The 7283-nt window shown below is 57.8% G+C and overlaps 1 pseudogene; it reads right to left on the bottom strand.

Annotated features, from left to right (window-relative positions):
• The window catches only part of LOC127926461 (intermembrane lipid transfer protein VPS13C-like), a 54383-nt pseudogene extending 48090 nt beyond the window's left edge, over positions 1 to 6293 (bottom strand).
• Positions 6294 to 7283: the final 990 nt, after the last annotated feature.

The raw sequence follows: 7283 nt of genomic DNA on the forward strand, positions 1-7283 counted from the left end.
CCCAGATCTGTTTGTGCCGTCTATCTACGGTCATCGTCACGGTCAGACCCACTCACTTGAAGATGAGGTCATCTACGTCGGTCAGTGTCGCTCCAAGACTCTTCAACAGAAGGTTGACTGACTGGATGGCCATCATCTCCTGTTGACCAGACTCGTCTCCACTAGAGCCCAGAGACAGACTGAGGTGTAGCTACAACAGAAGAATATAACATTATATTTTAATATGTGTTCATATGGGAGCCCCTGGGGGTCGTGGCCCCTAAGGGTAGTGGTCCCTGGGGGTCGTGGCCCTGAGCATAGTGGCCCCTGGGGTCGTAGCCCCTGGGGTCGTGGCCCCTGGGGTCGAGACCCCTGAGCATAGTGGCCCCTGGGGTCGTGGCACCTGAGCATAGTGGCCCCTGGGGGTCGTAGCTCCTAAGGGTAGTGGTCCCTGGAGGTCGTGGCCCCTGGGGGTCGTGGCCCCTGAGCATAGTGGCCCCTGAGCATAGTGGCCCCTGGGGGGGGGGTTGTGGCCCCTGAGCATAGTGGCCCCTGGGGTCGTGGCCCCTGAGGGTCGTGGCCCCTGGGGGTTGAGACCCCTGAGCGTAGTGGCCCCTGGGGTAAAAAGGAGGGAGAGAGAGAATGAGGAAGGGATGAGAGGGAGAAAGGAGGGAGAGAGAGAATGAGGAAGGGATGAGAGGGAGAAAGGAGGGAGAGAGAGAATGAGAGATTCCTACTTTGATGGGGGAGATGTGGAAGTATTCAAAGAAGCTGAGGCCTGAGTTGTCGGTCATGGACGCCTCCATCAATTCAGCCTGTAACATCGCCAAGTCCTTCTCTATCAGCTTGGTCTGGAGAGGGAGAGGGGGAGGGAGAAGAGGGGAGAGGGAGAAGAGGGGAGAGGGAGAAGAGGGGAGAGGAGGGGAGAGGGAGGGAAGGAGAGGGAGAAGAGAGGGAGAAGAAAAGGGAGAGGGAGAGGGAGAAGAGAGGGAGAAGAAAAGGGAGAGGAGAGGAGAGGAGAGGAGAGAGAGAGGGAGAGAGGAGAGGGAGAGGATGGAGTAACAGGGGAAGATTGAGTCATTTGGAGATCATGGACGAAAGACAAATACAACCACTGGATGGTTGAATTAAAGGGTTTGCTCCTAGTAACAGGGTGTGACCAGGGTCTGGATTCAGTAACAGGGGTGACCAGGGTCTGGATGGCTCCTAGTAACAACAGGGGTGACCAGGGTCTGGATGGCTCCTAGTAACAGGGGTGACCAGGGTCTGGATGGCTCCTAGTAACAGGGGTGACCAGGGTCTGGATGGCTCCTAGTAACAGGGGTGACCAGGGTCTGGATGGCTCCTAGTAACAGGGGTGACCAGGGTCTGGATGGCTCTAGTAACAGGGTGAACAGGGGTGACCAGGGTCTGGATGGCTCCCAGTAACAGGGGTGACCAGGGTCTGGATGGCTCCTAGTAACAGGGGTGACCAGGGTCTGGATGGCTCCCTAGTAACAGGGGTGACCAGGGTCTGGATGGCTCCTAGTAACAGGGGTGACCAGGGTCTGGATGGCTCCCAGTAACAGGGGTGACCAACAGGGGTGACCAGGGTCTGGATGGCCCCTAGTAACAGGGGTGACCAGGGTCTGGATGGCTCCCTAGTAACAGGGGTGACCAGGGTCTGGATGGCTCCTAACAGGGGTGACCAGGGTTTCTGGATGGTTTCCCAGTAACAGGGGTGACCAGGGTCTGGATGGCTCCCAGTAACAGGGGTGACCAGGGTCTGGATGGCTCCTAGTAACAGGGGTGACCAGGGTCTGGATGGCTCCTAGTAACAGGGGTGACCAGGGTCTGGATGGCTCTGGATGGCCTAGTAACAGGGTAACAGGGGTGACCAGGGTCTGGATGGCTCCTAGTAACAGGGGTGACCAGGGTCTGGATGGCTCCTAGTAACAGGGGTGACCAGGGTCTGGATGGCTCCTAGTAACAGGGGTGACCAGTGGTCTGTAACAGGGGTGTCTGGATGGCTCCCAGTAACAGGGGTGACCAGGGTCTGGATGGCTCCTAGGGGTGAAGCCCTGGTCAATCTTCACAGCCAGGGTCTGCTGGACCTTCTAACAGCATCTATTCTAATACAGGGGTGACCAGGGTCTGATGGCAATTGGATGGCTAACAGTAACAGGGGTAGACCAGGGTCTTAATGGCTCCTTTATTTCATCTTTCCTTTCTGGTTATGTCTTTCTTGGATGGCACCAGTATTCCCCATGTTTAACAGGGTGACCAGGGTCTATGTCCATGTTTACAGGGGTGACAGTCCATTCTAGTAACAGGGGGACCAGGGTATTCCCCATGTTTACACTACAGTCCATTCTTCTAGCAATAGGGGGCAGTATTTCCCATGTTTACACTACAGTCCATTCTTCTAGCACCAGGGGGCAGTATTCCCCATGTTTACACTACAGTCCATTCTTCTAGCACCAGGGGGCAGTATTCCCCATGTTTACACTACAGTCCATTCTTCAAGCACCAGGGGGCAGTATGTCCATGTTTACACTACAGTCCATTATTCTACCAATAGGGGGCAGTATTCCCCATGTTTACACTACAGGGTCCATTCTTCTACCAACAGGGGTGACCAGGGTCTTCCCCATGTTTACACTACAGTCCATTCTTCTAGCACCAGGGGGCAGTATTCCCATGTTTACACTACAGTCCATTCTTCTAACACCAAGGGGCAGTATTCCCATGTTTACACTACAGGGTCCACCTCCTGGTTCTCCTAAACCCCAGAGCAGAGGATGGCACCTCTTATAGAATATTATCTCTGAAATATCATGAGTACCAGCCCCATTTATGATGAGTACCAGTCCCCTTTAATCATGAGTACCAGCCCTCATTTTATCAGGAGTACCAACCCCATCTTATCATGAGTACCAGCCCCCTGGATTTTATCAGGGTGAGTACTAATCTCCTTTATCATGAGTACCAGCCCCCATCTTATCAGGAGTACCAGCCCCATCTTATCACAGGGGTACCAGTCCCCTTTATCATGAGTACCAGCCCCATTTATCATGAGTACCAGTCCCCTTTATCATAAGTACCATCCCCTTCTATCATGAGTACCAGTCCCCTTTTATCATGAGTACCAGTCCCATTCTATCATGAGTACCAGCCCCCTTTTATCATACAGTACCAGTCCCCTTTTATCATGAGTACCAGTCCCCTTCTATCATGAGTACCAGGGTTTATCATGAGTACCAGCCCCTTTTATCATGAGTACCAGCCCCCTTTTATCATAGGAGCACCAGCCCCTTTTATCATGAGTACCAGTCCCATTTTATCATGAGTACCAGTCCCCTTTATCATGAGTACCAGTCCCCTTCTATCATGAGTACCAGCCCCCTGGTTTATCATGAGTACCAGTCCCCAGTTTTATCATGAGTACCAGTCCCCTTTTATCATGAGTACCAGTCCCCATTTTATCATGAGTACCAGTCCCATTTTATCATGAGTACCAGCCACAGTCCATTTTATCATGAGTACCAGTCCCCTTTTATCATGAGTCCATTATTCCCCCTTTCCATGTCCACTTCAACCATCACCTCATTGTCCCTGGCCGTGTACCAACAGGGGCAGTGTCCCTGGCCGTTTCCCTGTCCCTGGCCGTGTCCGTGTCCCTGTCTGTGTCCGTGTCTGTGTCCCTGTCTGTGTCCCTGGCCGTGTCCCTGGCCTGTCCATGTCCCTGTCCGTGTCCCTGACCGTGTCCCTGGCAGTGTACTGTGTCCCTGTCCGAAATTATCCGTGTCCCTGTCCGTGTCCCTGGCCGAGTCCGTGTCCCTGTCCGTGTCCTGGCCGTGTCCCTGTCTGTGTCCCTGTCCCCTGTCCGTGTCCTGTCCGTGTCCCTGGCCCTGTCCGTGTCCCTGGCCATTTACCTGGCCGTTCCCTGGCCCTGTCCGTGTCCCTGTCCGTGTCCCTGTCCCTGTCCGTGTCCCTGTCCGTGTCCCTGGCCGTGTCCCTGGCCGTGTCCCTGGCCGTGTCCCTGTCCGTGTCCCTGACCCTGTCCGTGTCCCTGTCCGTGTCCCTGTCCGTGTCCCTGTTTACCGTGTCCCTGTCAGTGTCCCTGACCGTGTCCCTGGCCGTGTCCCTGGCCCTGTCCGTGTCCCTGTCCGTACCTGTCCGTGTCCCTGGCCGTGTCCCTGTCAGTGTCATGTGTCCCTGTCATGTCCCTGTCCCTGTCCGTGTCCCTGTCCGTGGCCCTGTCAGTGTCCCTGTCCGAGTCCCTGGCCCTGTCCCTGTCCCTGTCATTGTCCCTGGCCGTGTCCCTGTCCGTGCCCTGTCCCTGTCCGTGTGGCCCTGTCCCGTGTCCCTGTCCGTGTCCCTGCCGTGTCCCTGTCCGTGTCCCTGGCCCTGTCCGTGTCCGTGTCCCTGGCCGTGTCCCTGTCCCCCTGTCCGTGTCCCTGTCCGTGTCCCTGGCCGTGTCCCTGTCCGTGTCCCTGTCCGTGTCCCTGGCCGTGTCCCTGTCCGTGTCCCTGGCCGTGTCCCTGTCCGTGTCCCTGGCCCTGTCCGTGTCCCTGGCCGTGTCCCTGTCCGCCGTGTCCCTGTCCGTGTCCCTGGCCCTGTCCATTTCCCTGGCCGCTGTCCTGTCCCTGTCCGTGTCCCTGGCCGTGTCCCTGTCCGTGTCCCTGTCCCTGTCCGTGTCCCTGGCCGTGTCCCTGTCCGTGTCCCTGGCCGTGTCCCTGTCCGTGTCCCTGGCCCCTGTCCGTGTCCCTGTCCGTGTCCCTGGTCCCTGGCCGTGTCCCTGGCCGTGTCCCTGGGTGTCCCTGGCCGTGTCCCTGTCCGTGTCCCTGGCCGTGTCCGTGTCCCTGGCCGTGTCCCTCCGGTCCCTGTCCGTGTCCCTGGCCGTGTACCTGGCCCTTCCGTGTCCCTGTCCGTGTCCCTGGCCGTGTCCCCTGTCCGTGTCCCTGGCCCTGTCCGTGTCCCTGGCCCTGTCCGTGTCCCTGGCCGTGTCCCTGTCCCTGTCCGTGTCCCTGGCCCTGTCCCTGTCCCTGGTCCCTGGCCGTGTCCCTGTCCGTGTCCCTGGCCCTGTCCGTGTCCCCTGTCCCTGGCCCTGTCCGTGTCCCTGCCGTGTCCCTGGCCCTGTCCGTGTCCCTGGCCGTGTCCCTGGTCCCCTGTCCGTGTCCCTGGCCGTGTCCCTGTCCCTGTCCGTGTCCCTGACCGTGTCCCTGTCCGTGTCCCTGGCCCTGTCCGTGTCCCTGTCCCTGGCCCTGTCCGTGTCCCTGTCCGTGTCCGTGTCCCTGTCCGTGTCCGTGGCCCCTGTCCGTGTCCCTGTCCCTGTCCCTGTCCGTGTCCCTGGCCGTGTCCCTGTCCCTGTCCGTGTCCCCTGGCCGTGTCCCTGACCGTGTCCCTGTCCGTGTCCCTGGCCGTGTCCCTGTCCGTGTCCCTGTCCGTGTCCCTGTCCGTGTCCCTGGCCGTGTCCCTGTCCGTGGCCCTGTCCGTGTCCCTGGCCGTGTCCCTGTCCGTGTCCCTGGCCCTGTCCGTGTCCCTGTCCGTGTCCCTGTCCCTGTCCGTGTCCCTGTCCGTGTCCCTGGCCCTGTCCGTGTCCCTGTCCGTGTCCCTGGCCTGTCCGTGTCCCTGTCCGTGTCCCTGGCCTGTCCTGGTCCCTGTCCCCTGGCCGTGTCCCTGTCCGTGTCCCTGGCCCGTGTCCCTGTCCGTGTCCGTGTCCGTGTCCCCTGTCCGTGTCCCTGTCCGTGTCCCTGGCCGTGTCCCTGGCCGTGTCCCTGGCCGTGTCCCTGTCCGTGTCCCTGTCCGTGTCCCTGTCCGTGTCCCTGTCCGTGTCCCTGTCCGTGTCCCTGTCCGTGTCCCTGTCCCTGTCCCTGTCCGTGTCCCTGTCCGTGTCCCTGTCCGTGTCCCTGGCCGTGTCCCTGTCCGTGTCCCTGTCCCGTGTCCCTGTCCGTGTCCCTGTCCGTGTCCCTGGCCGTGTCCCTGTCCGTGTCCCTGGCCGTGTCCCTGCCCGTGTCCCTAGCCGTGTCCCTGTCCGGTGTCCCTGTCCGTGTCCCTAGCCGTGTCCCTGTCCCTGGCCGTGTCCCTGTCCCGTGTCCCTGGCCGTGTCCCTGTCCCTGGCCGTGTCCCTGGCCCTGTCCCTGTCCCTGTCCCTGTCCGTGTCCCTGTCCGTGTCCCCCTGTCCGTTTCCCTGGCCCTGTCTGTGTCTAGGTCAGTTACCTTCTGTTTGTCCACATGCGATTCCGGCAGCTGGGGTGAACAGGGCCAAGATGGCTCCCAGGAATCCCTGGTCAATCTTCACAGCCATCTCCTGGACCAGAACCATGAAGTACCTTTAACACAGATCACAGTATGACTACTGGGTCAGAGAGACTGGTGAAGGGGACTCACCCTGAACTAAAACACAGATCACAGTATGACTACTGGGTCAGAGAGACTGGTGAAGGGGACTCACCCTGAACTAAAACACAGATCACAGTATGACTACTGGGTCAGAGAGACTGGTGAAGGGGACTCACCCTGAACTAAAACACAGATCACAGTATGACTACTGGGTCAGAGAGACTGGTGAAGGGGACTCACCCTGAACTAAAACACAGATCACAGTATGACTACTGGGTCAGAGAGACTGGTGAAGGACTCACCCTGAACAAAACACAGATCACAGTATGACTACTGGGTCAGAGAGACTGGTGAAGGACTCACCCTGAACTAAAAACACAGATCACAGTATGACTACTGGGTCAGAGAGGCTGGACACTGAAGGGGACCACTAAAACTAAAACACAGATCACAGTATGACTACAGGGAGGCAGAGAGTGTACACTGAGTGAAGGTGGACTCACCCTGAACTAAAAACACAGATCACAGTATGACTACCTGGTGGTCAGAGAGACTTTGTTGTGAAGGACTCACCTGTGAACTAAAACACAGATCACAGTATGACTACTGGGTTAGAGAGACTGGTGAAGGACTCACCCTGAACTAAAACACAGATCACAGTATGACTACTGGGTCAGAGAGACTGGTGAAGGGACTCACCCTGAACTAAAAACACAGATCACAGATACATGACTACTGGGTCAGAGAGACTGGTGAAGGGACTCACCCTGAACTAAAAAAGATCACAGTATACACTGGGTCAGAGAGGTTAAGGGATCACCACAAAACACAGATCACAGTATGACTACTGGGTCAGAGAGACTGGTGAAGGGGATACACCCTCAAGGGAACTAAACACAGATCACAGTATGACACTGGGTCAGGGAGAGATGGTGAAGGGGACTCACCCTCCAACTAAAAACACAGATCACAGTATGACT

This window comes from Oncorhynchus keta, unplaced genomic scaffold (assembly GCF_023373465.1).
Source record: "Oncorhynchus keta strain PuntledgeMale-10-30-2019 unplaced genomic scaffold, Oket_V2 Un_contig_7619_pilon_pilon, whole genome shotgun sequence".
Classification (NCBI taxonomy): domain Eukaryota; kingdom Metazoa; phylum Chordata; class Actinopteri; order Salmoniformes; family Salmonidae; genus Oncorhynchus; species Oncorhynchus keta.